This window comes from Orcinus orca, chromosome 19 (genome assembly GCF_937001465.1).
Source record: "Orcinus orca chromosome 19, mOrcOrc1.1, whole genome shotgun sequence".
In the NCBI taxonomy this organism is placed as follows: Eukaryota; Metazoa; Chordata; class Mammalia; order Artiodactyla; family Delphinidae; genus Orcinus; species Orcinus orca.
The window spans coordinates 19500768-19514612 of NC_064577.1; the positions used below are offsets into that span (position 1 = coordinate 19500768).

A 13845-nucleotide genomic window follows, 5' to 3' on the forward strand; every position below is an offset into this window, starting at 1 on the left:
TCCCAAGAGTAAAAGATTAACTTTGTCTCTGTTACACTCACAAGTATACCTAGTTGCCACAAGACAAGAAGCTCAATTATGAATTTTAACCTTATCTGTTCCTGTGCTTTCTTGCAGAAAATTGTCATTCACTTCTTTCCCCTCACAAAAGCAGTCCCTATTCCCGATAGATAGCCACCATGGCTGCTGATCCAAGAATTCTGACGATTTCTGAAAATTACCAGTGATCATGAGACAAAACCTCCCTTTGGTTATGAAAGCAACTCACCCCTCTGCTCAGGGAGCTGGCACTCTTTTTTCCGCCGTCTTCCTTGTGCACAAGCTGTCTCCTTTAATAAAAAGCTTTGCTCAAGAGCCCTGTGGAAGCGATATTCTTGTCTAGGGTATTGCTGTCCAAGAATCTGGAAAGGGCCCAGTAACAAGGACACTTGAAATGAAAATCTTCCTGTCTCCATAGAAATTCTGATGTGAGGGAGGACGATGATGGTGAGAGTAAAGACAAGGACCACATCCAGACTGGAAAGTAAGAAGTGAAACAATTTCTCTTCCCGGATGGCATCCTCTTGAATTAGAAAACCCTAAGGTATCCACCCAAAATTATTACAACTAATAAGTCAGTCCAGGAAGATTGCCGGACACAAGATCAGTGTGCAGAAATCACTTATAATTCTACACACTTGCAACGAACAATCCGTAAGTAAAGTTAAGAAAACGACTCTATGGCATTAAACAAAAAAACAATAAAATGCTTAGGAATAAGTTTAACAGAACTACAAAACTTCCATTCTGAAAACTACAAAACATTGTTAAAAGCAATTAAATAAGATCTAAATAAGTGGAAACATGGTTTTATCAACCTCACTCAGCTGTTTCTGGAACTCTGTGAGTGCGTAGGGTAGTCATGCAAAACAAGGAGCAACTCGTGAACTGAGGTTTCAATAATTATCACAAGACCAAAAGAGAAAAAAATGACAAAAACCTGTGCTTTATTCTGGGAGTGATTTTGTAGGATTAATCCATGCTTTGCCCAACGAAGTCTGATGCCTGAACTTGTCACATGTGGATCTGTATGCACAGTGGTAGCCACACAGCAAGTGCTTTGCCAGATTGACATTGTGAAGATAGTTTTTTCCTTATTAGTTTCCTGTCAACATTCTCTTTTCCTCACTCTGGCTCCCTCTGCCTTCCTGCCCTGTGTGTGCAAACACAGGTTTACAAGGGAAGATGTAGGATCTCAAATGAATTGAAGGTGAAATGCAATCATGGTGCAGCATCTTTCCCCATTCTATTTTGTATTCTATTTTAAAATCATACATGTTAGAGATGGATGAGCTCGCATAGCCTCCAGCACGTGGTAGGACCTCAACCTCCATTTGTATGCAATTGAGTCAAAGACAGAATCACTGAAGACGTGGTCTCAGAGGATGGGGAAGATTTAGACAAGCATATTCCATGGAGGTGACCTCTGGGAATGTCTGCTTTTTCACAAAGATGTTAAGCCCACGGGAACCATACCATCTTTTCGACTTTTCACTAAAGTAATTGACTAAAACACCTGATTATCATGAGATTTGAACCATTTTAAGCCATTAAGTTGGTCGTGATGGTGTACAATTTGTACCCTTTAAATATGTACTGTTTGTTATAGATCAATTATACTCCAGTAAATGTTTTTAATGGCAAAAGATCTGAACAGACACTTCACCAAAAAAGAGACATAGGAGGTAAATGAGCAATGTCATGAGTCTGTAGAAAGATGCAAGTAAGAATCACAATAACATTCCTCTACCCTACTAGAAGGGCTTAAAAAACCAAACCAAAACAAAAAAAACGCTGACAAAACCAAATCCTGATGAGGAAATGCGACAGCTATAACTCTCAGACCTTGCTGATGGGGGTGCAAAACGATGCAGCCACTTTGGGAAACATGTTGGCAGTTTTCTATGAAGTTATACAAACACTTATCATAAGACCCAGCCATCCATTTCTGACATTTACCTAAGTGAGATGAAAACTTATGGTCACATGAAACCTGTACATGTGTGTTTATAGCAGCTTTATTCATAATAGTAAAAAACTTGGTGCTGAATTTGACCAATGCTTTTTCTGCATTTATTGTGAAGATCGCTTTTTTTCACCTTTATGCTATTAACATGGTAAATTGCGTTGATTGATTTTCAAATGTTGAATAAACCTTGTATTTCTGGGATAAACCCCACTTTGTCAAATGTATTTTCATTTTTATATATTGCTGGATTTGATTTGTTTTGTTTTTAAATTAAGTAATTAATTTATTTACTTTTGGCTGTGTTGGGTCTTCGTTGCTGTGTGAAGGCTTTCTCTAGCTGTGGCGAGCTGGGGCTACTCTTCGTTGTGGTGCACAGGTTTCTTATTGCAGTGGCTTCTCTTGTTCCAGAGCATAGGCTCTAGGCGCATGGGCTCAGTAGTTGTGGCACGCGGGCTCAGTAGTTGTGGCACATGGGCCCTAGAGTGTAGGCTCAGATGTTGTTGCACACGGACTTAGTTGCTCCGCAGCATGTGGGATCTTCCCAGACTAGGGCTCGAACCTGTGTCCCCTGCATCAGTAGGTGGATTCTTAACCACTGCACCACCAGGGAAGCCCCAGGATTTGATTGATTAATATTCTGCTAGCTATTTTTGTGTCTCTGTTCATGAGGGATATTGCTATGTAGTTTAATTTTCTTCTAATAATTTTTGTCTAGTTTGTATAATGAGTAATACTGGGATCATAAAATGTTTTGGAAGGTGTTTACTACTCTATTTTTCTGAGAGACTTTGTATAGTATTCTTTCTTTCTTAAATGTTTGGTAGATAGGAAAACTGTCTGGGCCTGGAGTTTTCTTTATGGGAACTTTATAAATTCAAGTTCTTTACTTGATATGAAACTCTTCATAATTTCTAGTTCCACTTAAGTCATTTTTGGTAATTTGTGTCTTTCAAGGAATTTGTCCATTTCATTTAAACTCCCTTATTATTATTTAACACTCGTATGATATATAGTGATGTCTCCTTTTGCCCTTCCTGATGTTGGTAATTTGTGTTTGCTGTCTTATTTTTCTTGAGTATTTGAGCTAGAGGTTATCAATTTTGTTGATTTCTCAAGACAGCTTTAGATTTCATTGATTTGTCTTCTCAGTATGCTCATGTATTCGTTTAAATGGTCGAGCGCAATTATAAAAGCTGTCTTAATGTCCTTGTCTGCTAGTTTCAACACCTCTGTCATTTCTGCATGTTTCTATTCATTGATGTTTTTTCCTAGTATAGGTCACATTTTTCTGCTTCTTGGCATGTCTCCTAATTTTTTATTGGACACATGACATCATGGACGTTATTTGTTGAGTATCTGGACTTTGTTGTCTTCCTTTGAAGGGTGTTGGACTTTGCTCTGGAAGGCAGGTAAGTTACTTGTTGATGTGTTCGATCTCTTTGAGACTTTTAAAATAGTTTATTTCAAAATAATTACAGATTCACAGGAAATTTCAAAGATAGTACAGAGAGGGCTCATGAATCCTTCACTGTTTTCCCCATGTCTACATCTTCCATAACTATTGTACAATATCAAACTCAGGAAATATATGTTGATAAAATATGTATGTATAATTCTGTGCCATTTTATCACATGTATAGATTCATGTACAGCCGCCCACCCTTACCATGGTTTTACTTTCCAGGGTTTCAGTTACCCATGGTCAACCTCAGTCCTAAACTACTGAATGGAAAGTTCCAGAAGTGAATAATTCATTAAGTTTTAAATCGCAGGCCTTCTGAGCAGCGTGATGAAATCTCCCACCGTCTCGCCCGGGATGTGAATCTTGCCTTTGTCCAGCTTAGTCCACCTGTTAGTTGCTTAGTAACCGTCTCAGCTGTCAGACCAGCTGCCTCAGCATCGCAGGACTTGTGTTCCAGTGACCATTATTTTACTTAATAGGTCCCCGAAGTGCAAGAGTAATGATGCTGGCAATTCGGATATGCCAAAGAGAAGCCCTACAGTGCTCCCTTTAAGTGAAAGGGTGAAAGTCCTCGACTTAATAAGGAAAGAAAAAAAATCATATGCTGAGGTTGCTAAGATCTACGGTAAGAATGACTTTTTTTTAAATTGAGGTAGTTAATGTACAATATTATAAGTTTCAGATGTACGGCATAGTGATTCACAATTTTTAAAGGTTATATTCCACTTAGTATAAAATATTGGGTATATTCCCTAGTTATTATAAAATATTGGGTATATTCCCTGTGCTCTACAATATATCCTTGTAGCTTATTTATTTTATACATAGTAGTAGTTTGTACCTCTTAATCCCCTACTCCTATCTTGCCCCTCCTCCCTCTTCCCTCAACTCACTGGTAACCACTAGTTTGTTCTCTATATCTGTGTATCAGTGAGTCTGTTTCTTTTCTTTCTTTCTTTTTTTTTTTTTTGGCCGCACCACACGGCACGTGGGATCTTATTTCCCTGACCAGGAATCAAACCCGTGCCCCCTGCAGTGGAAGAAAGGAGTCTTAACCACTGGACCACCAGGGAAGTCCCTCTGTTTCTTTTCTTTATCTTCACTAGTTTGTTTTATTTTTTTAGATTCCGCATATAAGTGATATCATACAGTATTTGTCTTTCTCTGTCTGACTTAATTCACTTAGCATGATACCCTCCAAGTCCATCCATGTTGCTGCAAATAGCAAAATTTCATTTGTTTTTATGGCTGAGTGATATTCCATTGTGTATGTGTACCACATCTTCTTTATCCATTCCTCTGTTGATGGGCATTTAGGTTGTTGGAGATTTTCGTATTATCTTCCTGTTATTGATTTCTATTTTGGTTCCATTGTGGTCAGAGAATACACTCTGTGATTTCAATTCTCTTAAATTTGTCACAGTTTGTTTTGCAGCCCAAGATGTGGTCCACCTTATTCGCAGTCACTCGAAAGCACGTGTACTCTGCTGTTCTGTTGTTGGGTGGAGTGTCTGAGAAGTGTGAATCGGGTGCAGTTGGTTGATGGTGGTGTTGGGTTCTTCAGTATCCTGGCTGGTTTCTGTCTGAGGCTTGTTTAAAGTTTTCCTAGAGGAAGGTAGGTTAGCTTCCACCCAGGGGTAGTTTGGACTTACTACGCAGACGTGGCGGCTCCGGGGTGTCTGCTGTGTTCCCCCGGTCAGCCCTGAGGAAGGTACTCTGGCTGCTCAGAGCTTGAACAGCTTTCCCTGTGAACTCTGGGATTTGTCAGCTCACAGTTCCCTGGTTGTACGTCTTTGTGCAGTTTTACTCTGTGCATGCAAGTCACGCACTGGGCAAAACTCCAAGGAATTCCACACACAAAGGAATGGCTCATTCTCCCCAGCCCTGATCTCCACCCTCTCCACCCACTGAGACCACCAGCCTCTGTGCCGTCCCCTCTCTGCACCCAGGACCGCCTCTGCTCACCCGACCAGGGCAGACCCAGGCTCCCCCTCCCCCTTTCTCATGAGTCCGAGCCCCTGACCCCTGGTTGTCCAGAGTTTGCAAAGAGCTCTTTGATAGGTTTTGCCCAGTTTCCTAGTTGTTTATCAAGGAGGGTTAAGTGCAGTCCTTTCTACCATATCATGCCTGGAAGAGGAAGTCTGTTTCATATTTTTAACATTCTGAGAATAATAATGTCACATGGCAACACGGGGAAGTGATGGCAGTGGAGTTTCAAGTTCTCCTTTTATTTTAAGTGTTGCTGAATAGGAAAAAAAGAAAAGACAGTTACAGAGGCAACCTGATGTCAGGGATGAAGCAGTGGATGGGACTCCAGCCGTCCTGCATGCTGCTGCGTCCTGTCCACCTCCCTTCCACCTCCTGTCGTCTGGAGTCACACCTGTGAGTCTGACGTGATCCTCACTCGGGGCGGGTTTCCTTGCCCCCCGCAGGCAGAGTTAGTGGGTCTCTTCTTTGCCACCCCCTCTGCTGCCTCACTCACTCGCTCCACCTTCACCCCAGTATTTGTCTCCTTCTCTTCCAACACCTGTGACACTTCACCCAGATGGTCACCTCAGCCCGGGTGTGGATGAGCTGGTCTGGGGAGAATGTATAGGAGAACAAAGACCATAGATGGTGTCTGGAGATCCCAACGCCTGGAGGAAAGCAGAGGAAGAGAGAGGAGCCCAAAGTGGACTTGGTAAAAGCTCAGAGAGGTCAATCGACGTACTCCAAGCCACACGCATTCACTTCGCATGCCTCTGTGTGCCGTTGTGGGAAGATCAAGGCTAACGATAGCCGGTTTGCACTGGTTTGGCCATCCTTGTTTCTAGCTGGCATCCACGCTCACCGACCTGTGTGGCCTCTCCTAATTGGTTAGATCCACTCTGCACGAGGCCTGCCCCCCTACCCCGCCCCTGGCCCCGGGCAGGTAATATTTTGATCTGCTTACGTAAGTGTATTCTCCTCACCCAATATTGGCTGCGACTCCAAATCCTCCTCCCACTATAGCCTCAGGAAGAGACAGCACAGCAGGAGGCAGAGAGAAGAAAGGCGTTAGTTCTTGATTTTCCAGTCATTTGGGAACTACCTCACAGAGGAAATGGTTTGAGAGAGAAGGGTTTGAGTGGCAGAGGGGAGGCCTTGGGCTTACAAACACCTTCTCTCTCTTGAGATTTAGAGCAAAGAGGACACCTGGTGAGTAAGACAATTTCCCATCCCACCCAAGCCTCTAAAATGAAAGGAGTTTCTCTGTGCTGGAGAAACAAGTGGTCTGGAGGGGAACAGCCAGGGGTGCAGGGAGCTCCTGCTCCGGCTGTGCTGTGCGGCTGGCTGCTGTGGACAGTGGGTAAATAAAACCCCCTGATGGCTTTGGATGGGCTGGGAGTGCAGAAAACTGTGCTCGGGGAAAGGCAGGACCTGGGGGTCTGAGTACAGTCTCTGGAGTAGAGACAGTCATGTGGGCTGACCCATAGCCCGTCAGGGCACTGAGGGGGTAGGCGCAGGATTCCCCAACACCGTGTGGGCACAGGGGAGATGGGGGCATTACAAAGCCAAAGAGGCTGGGTGGTGGTAGGTACACAGAGCGGACATGACTGAACACCTCAGGGACCAAGGCCACGAATGCACCAAGGATGCCAGTAATTTGCGTAGAAGTAGACGCTGCTGGCCTAGTCCATGCTGGGCACCACGTAACCCTTGAACTTCAATGCAGCAGCAGGAATAGTGGAAGAGACTGTTGCTGACTGAGCACCAGCTCCAAACATTCGGCAAGGTGAGACTTAAATGTAAGGCAGTATCGAAGAAGAACACAGCTGCGTTTCTTGTACATCCACATTTGTTGTTTGAGATCCGCACGCGCTGCACTCCAGTCTCAAACATTCAGATGTATTTCTTCTGCACCTACTACGTGTCACACCAGGCTCCAGGATGGCTGCAGCACTTGCCACACAGCACTGTGGACCCAGCCAAGCTCCAGAGACCGACCTCACTTTGCATCCCGTCTCTATCACACTAGCCATGTGATTGTGGGTTGTCTTACTCTCAATTTCCTCATCTCTAAGTGAAGCTAATGATATAACTTGGCAAAATAGAACTAAAACCAAAACCTTCCCCCAGCCCAGACATCTCCACAAAGGCACTAGAAAAAGAAAACTCTTTTACTATTGAATAGGCATTAAACTAGAACGTGATAAGCACCACAGACCACCTGTTAAGAGTTTGCAAAGACAGAAAGGAATCCACTCCTTACACAGCCAGGCGCACTCTCCATTGCACGTGTGTTCTTGAGCTAAACAATAACTAGCCCTCTAGTAAGAGGATTCAACTGTACCATCTATCACATATCATTCATCCTAATTTTACCTGGTAACTGGGAAGATTAACTGTGCCTCCACGTGAGGGTCTTTGGCAGGAAAGAATTCAAGGGTGAGCCATGGTAAAGTGAAAGAAGGTGAGAGCAGCCCCAGGGTATGGGGTTGTTAGTTTTATTTATTTAATTTTATTTTTGGCTGTGTTGGGTCTTTGTTGCTACGCATGGGCTTTCTCTAGTTGCAGCGAGAGGCAGCTACTCTTCGTTGCGGTACGTGGGCTTCTCATTGTCATGGCTTCTCTTGTTGTGGAGCATGGGCTCTAGGTGCACAGGCTTCAGTAGTTGTGGCCTGTCGGCTCAGTAGTTGTGGCTTGTGGGCTCTAGAGCGCAGGCTCAGTAGTTGTGGTGCATGGGCTTAGTTGCTTTGCGGCATGTGGGATCTTCCTAGACCAGGGCTCGAACCCATGTCCCCTGCATTGGCAGGTGAATTCTTAACCACTGTACCACCAGGGAAGTCCCAGGGTTGTTAGTTTTTATGGGCTGGGTAACTTCATAGGCTAACAAGTGGGAGGATTATTCCAACTATTTGGGGGAAGGGGCAGGAATTTCCAGGAGTTGGACCATCATTGCCCACTTTTGGGCCTTTTATGGTCAGCCTCGGAACTGTCATGGTGCCTGTATGTGTGTCATTTAGATGCTAATGCATTACAGTGAGCATATAATGGGGCTCAAAGTCTAGTGGAAGTTGAATCTTCCACCATCTTGGGCTTAATTGGTTCTAACCAGTTTTTGTTGTATCCTCAAAGGCTGTGTCATTCTTTTAATGGTTGCACCCTGCCCCCTTCCCTCCTGTCTCATTCCTCTCTCAGAGATATCACTCCCATATTCTTATCGGAAGAAGAGGGGTGACGGTCCGTCTTCTGTAGCTTGTTTCAGGGCTGAGTAGGGGTGTTGACCCTGCCTGTCAGGGAATAAATATCTCTGGATGCCTGATCCAGGGGTCCCAGGGGCAGGACAGCTCCTTGTTTTGAGTCAGAGGGCAGCAAGGGCTGGAATCCTGGCATAGTCATCATCTTGATGTGGAACTGTTGTAACTGCTCCATAGCCTTCCTACAAATCTTGATGAAGCACTTTTGCAACAGCATCAGAGTACAACAATAACTATCTATAGATGACAAAAGACTCAAAAAGCCACAGTTAAACACTTGATTACAAGGTAATAGACAAAGAAACTCGATTACTGCTATTACACACAACATTTTAAGGTAATAACCAGAGGGACTTCCCTGGTGGTCCAGTGGTAAAGAATCCACCCCAAGTTAGTTGAAGGTCAATGAACTTCAGTTAGAGTTTGATATTTGGGAAGTTTGTCAAAAATATCAAAAAGCTTTCAAAGCACTTTGTCAAATAGGATCACAGGTCACTGTGAAACAACACTTATTCACTTAACCAAAATGACAGAATGTTTCAAAAGCAAATACAGATCGTTAAATGCAAAGAACCTCATACAATCTGTCATCTAAAACAGGATTCCAAGAAAACTTTGTTCTCTTAACAGAGAGAGAACTAAGCTCCGGTCTTGTACTAGCCTACTCTTAATAACAAAATCCATTTACCTAATTAAATTTAATCCAATCTTAGCCAATCCTGACCATGTACAAAAGCTTTTCTCAGGGTTCCTTTTCCATGAGCCTTCTACAACTTTTTGTATCCATACTATTTTGTCCCGTATTTTCTTTTCCATTCAGAAACAACCAGCTCTAGGACAAAACTAACCTTTTTCTCTTTAACAAAATGCATTTCCTCACACCTTCTTTTACTGAAAGCACACATCTTACTTTCCTGGAATAATGAAATGTTTCCCTTCTTGTTATTTTTAAAAATATTTATTTATTTACTTGGCTGCATTGGGTCTTAGTTGCGGCACACGGGATCTTTGTTGCAGTCTGCGGGATCTTTTGTTGTGGCACACAGGCTTTTCACTGCGGCACATGTGGGCTTCTCTCTAGATGTGGCGCATGGGCTCTAGAGCACGTAGGCTTAGTTGTCCCGCAGCAAGTGGGATCCTAGTTCCCTGACTAGGGGTTGAACCCGCATCCCCTGCATTGGAAGGCAGATTCTTAACCACTGGACCACCAGGGAAGTCCCCCCTTATTATTTTAATAGCTTTCATTACATATATTATAATTTTAACCCTTAAAAAGCTTAATCTCCAGTGAAAATCAAGAAGCAAGTAATTGTGATCTGTTTCTCATACCAGCTTCTCCTGGTTGGGAAACTTATGCTTTAGTTTTCCTCTTCTAAGAAGGCAAGCATAGGTAGACTTAGACCTGCCCAGCAATTAATGTTCTAGTATTCTATCCTATTTGAAATGACCCAGATAGTCAGTGAGTTCTCTTCATTTAACTTGGTTTAGTTTCAAGTTACCAAAATCTGGAGAGACCATATTAGACATTCCCAAAACATAATTATTCCTATAGAGTTTACCTAAAAACTCTTATCTCATTTACATTTACTTTCCTTAAAAGTTTCTTGGGAGTTCCCTGGTGGTCCAGTGGTTAAGACTCCGGGATTCCGGGACTTCCCTGGTGGCACAGTGGTTAAGAATTCACCTGCTGGGCTTCCCTGGTGGCACAGTGGTTGAGAGTCCGCCTGCCGATGCAGGGGACACGGGTTCGTGCCCCGGTCTGGGAGGATCCCACATGCCGCGGAGCGGCTGGGCCCGTGAGCCATGGCTGTTGAGCCTGCACGTCCGGAGCCTGTGCTCCGCAACGGGAGAGGCCACAACAGTGAGAGGCCCGCGTACCGAAAAAAAAAAAAAAGAATTCACCTGCCAATGCAGGGGACATGGGTTCGATCCCTGGTCAGTGAAGATCCCACATGCCGCGGAGCAACTAAGCTCACGCGCCACAACTACTGAGCCCGCATGCCACACTACTGAAGTCCACGTGTGCTCTGCAACAAGAGAAGCCACTGCAATGAGAAGCCTGTGCACCACAACGAAGAGTAGCTCCTGCTCGCCACAACTAGAGAAAGCCTGTGTGCAACAATGAAGACCTAACGCAGCCAAAAATAAATAAATTAAATAAATAAATAAATAAATAAAGACTCCGGGCTTCCACTGCAGGGGGCATACGTTTGATCCCTGGTTGGGGAACTAGGATCCTGCATCCCATGCAGTGTGGCAAAAAAAAAAAAAAAAAAAAAAGCAAGTTCCTTAAAAGTTTCTTCACATTGAGTTACTTTCCTTGTTGGCAAATTTGCAACAGGCATAAGGTCTTATTTGACCTCTAGTAAGCCTAGGTACAGCAGAAATAGTATACTTCACATTGTAAAGACACATCTGTATTAATCAAACCAACAAGCTTAAGCAGCTTCAATACCAGATATAGATTCAGTATTGAGTATTTCCCAGTTTCATTCTGAAATTCATTCTGGCCAGTTTCTTTTATATTTCTGAGTATTTATATGAGCGCTTAATTTCCTTTAAGCCACTTTAAAAATATATTTATTTATTTATATTTTTTGGCTGCGTTGGGTCTTAGTTGCGGCGCGTGGAATCTTTCGTTGTGGTGCGCAGGCTCTTTGCCGCAGCGCCTGGGCACATTGCTAGTTGTGGCATGCAGGTTTTCTCTTCTCTACTTGTGGCATGTGGGCTCAGTAGTTGTGGCGCACAGGATTAGTTGCCCCGTGGCATGTGGGATCTTACTTCCCGGACCAGGGATCAGGGATCAAACCTTGTCCCCTGCATTGGAAGGCGGATTCTTTACCACTGGACCACCATGGAAGCCCCCTTAAAGCCATTTAAATAGAGCTCTTTTACAGATTAATTTTGGTAAGATGCATACAAACATGCAAACAGAGACCTCATAGTTGCCATTCCAAAGTTTTAGCCATGAATCAGGTACAAGGACGTAAAATCCATCAGTTGCAAAAGAGGTAGAATTCAAATCGGGTTTCTGGTAGATGGAACAAGTCAAGGTCACCTGTCTAGATGGATCCCTTTTAACTAATATTTATGAAAGGCACTTAGACTTCTATTTGTCCTTGACTGTCAAGCTCCAAATTACCTACCCCCTTTCCTGAAATTTGCATTTTAAAAAGGCAGAGATAAGGGTTCCTGGAGAAGATCAGGTAGAACATTTGCATCTCAGAGGCATGAAGAGAAAGGCATATTCCTCCTAGGATGATTTTGTTCCCTTAAGGCCAGAAAAAATTTTTTCCCTCAACACTTACAAGCCTCGTAAGATAAGTAGGGGAGGTTTGGGGAGTGGTAAAAGGACTTGTAGGTTTCGGATTATTTGGGGCCACACCTCTGGTCCTGTAAAGACTAGATGTGTAAATTAAGGACAGCTTTTTGTGTTTTCTCTCAAAGAATTTGGTGGCCACCTCAATGATACCAAAAGACTTGACACCTAGGTTGGAATGTTTCACTTTCCCTCATTTACCTTAGGGGAGAAGGCCCTCCCCCCCCAAATTCCTATCAGCTATGGTCAGTTTAGTCAGATCGGTGACCTCCCATTTTGTTAATCTATTTGCAAACACTTTTGAGCATCCACCCTGGGTTTAAGAAATTTTCTAATTATGGCCCTCTCTTGGCTTTTGATCTGAAGAGGCTGGCCTACGGCCTCACGTGGTCCCATTTCTGAAGGTAGCCTGACTATTTTTAGTCCATTCCACTTACCCCATGGTTACCCTCTACTCGAATGCTACAGAGTGGAGGCATTTGTGGCACTATGTGGCTGTCTGGATTTGTCCACTCAAAGGCAAAGAGGTATTGGGAGTGTGGGTGCAGGGGGATGCTAGAGAAAGCATCCTTTAGGTCTAGCACTGCGAACCAGTTTGCAGTCTCTGGGACTTGGGTCAATATGGTGTATGGATTAAGGACTATTGGGTGAGGGTGAACTGGAACCACTGCCTCATTAACTGCCCTCAGGGCTTGAACAAACCTGTATTCTCCACTCTGTTTCTGATGGGCAGAATGGGGGTATTACACAGAGATCAGCAGGGTCGTAACAGCCCATATTTTAAGAACTTGGTTATTAAAAGTTGGATACCTGTTGAGCCTTGGGCCTCAAGGGACCCTGTCTCTTCCACGGGTAATCAGCATTGGGTTTTAACGAGATATGAACTGGGGGCACATTAGTAGCTTTGCCAGGACCTCAGTGTCCCAGACAGTGAGGTTCACTTGAGATACAATATGGGGTGGAATGGAGACCTCCTCTGGCTTGAGACTGAGGCAGGTTCGCACGGCTGGGTGCCTTCTCTGTGAGGGTCTCCAAGTTTGGAGTACTGTCTGGAACTTAGTGAGCAAGTCCCTTCACAGCAGGGGATGGGGCACTCAGACATGAGCAGAAACGGATGTGCAAGGGTAAAATTTCCTAGCAAGCAGCTGGCGGGGGGCGGGGGGGCGCGTGTACTGAATCACTTGGTTTGGGCCATCCATCAACCACCGTTATCATACAGGATTGTACAAGGGTCCAGGGAAATCGGTCAGCACAGAGTGGGCAGCCCCCGTATCTAACAAGAAAATAACTCTCGTACTGGCCACGTCAAGGGCTGCCTGAAGCTCCTCTGGAGACGTGACCAGGAGTCCTTTGGGAGCCATGGAGGGTCCCAGGCCCCATCAGTCTTTGGTCCTGTCAGCCATCGTTGGTGTGGGAGCCCTGAGTCGCCTTTGGGACTGAGGACAGTCCCACTTCCAGTGGTCCTTGTGTTTACATTTTGGACAGGGTACTGCTGGCTGTCTTCCTCATGGGTGACATTCATCTTCCTGGCTGCACTTCAAACAGATCTCTTCTTGGCAGGGCCGTGGCTCTGATCCAGACTTCCTGGATCCTGTCCCTGCCATGGACTTTCTCAAGGGAGGGTAACCCTGAGGTGGTGCAGGGGCTAGGGCTGCAGCCAATAACTGTGCCTTTGTTGTTGTCCCTGATATCCCAAAATGTAAGAAGAGAGTGTGCTGCCAGAGACTCTAGTGGGTGGAGCTCCTCAAGGGAGTGTCACAGAGATAAATCCTGATGGCAGTGTAGGAGATAGTGTAATTGGCTTGAACCATGATGGTTCCCAACTCCAGGGTAGGGG

The 13845-nt window shown here is 44.4% G+C and overlaps 1 protein-coding gene across 2 annotated transcripts in view; it reads left to right on the forward strand.

Annotated features, from left to right (window-relative positions):
* Positions 1 to 3293: 3293 nt before the first annotated feature.
* SHMT1 (serine hydroxymethyltransferase 1) overlaps positions 3294 to 13845 on the forward strand; it is a 36295-nt gene continuing 25743 nt past the window's right edge. The window contains exons 1-2 of one of the 2 annotated variants that reach the window (XM_033422723.2): positions 3294 to 3417; positions 3950 to 4095. The gene's annotated coding sequence lies outside the window, so the exon portion shown is untranslated. Of the gene's footprint in view, positions 3418 to 3949; positions 4096 to 5828; positions 5853 to 13845 lie in introns of those variants that run through there. The other variant, XM_033422724.2, reaches the window with a different exon arrangement.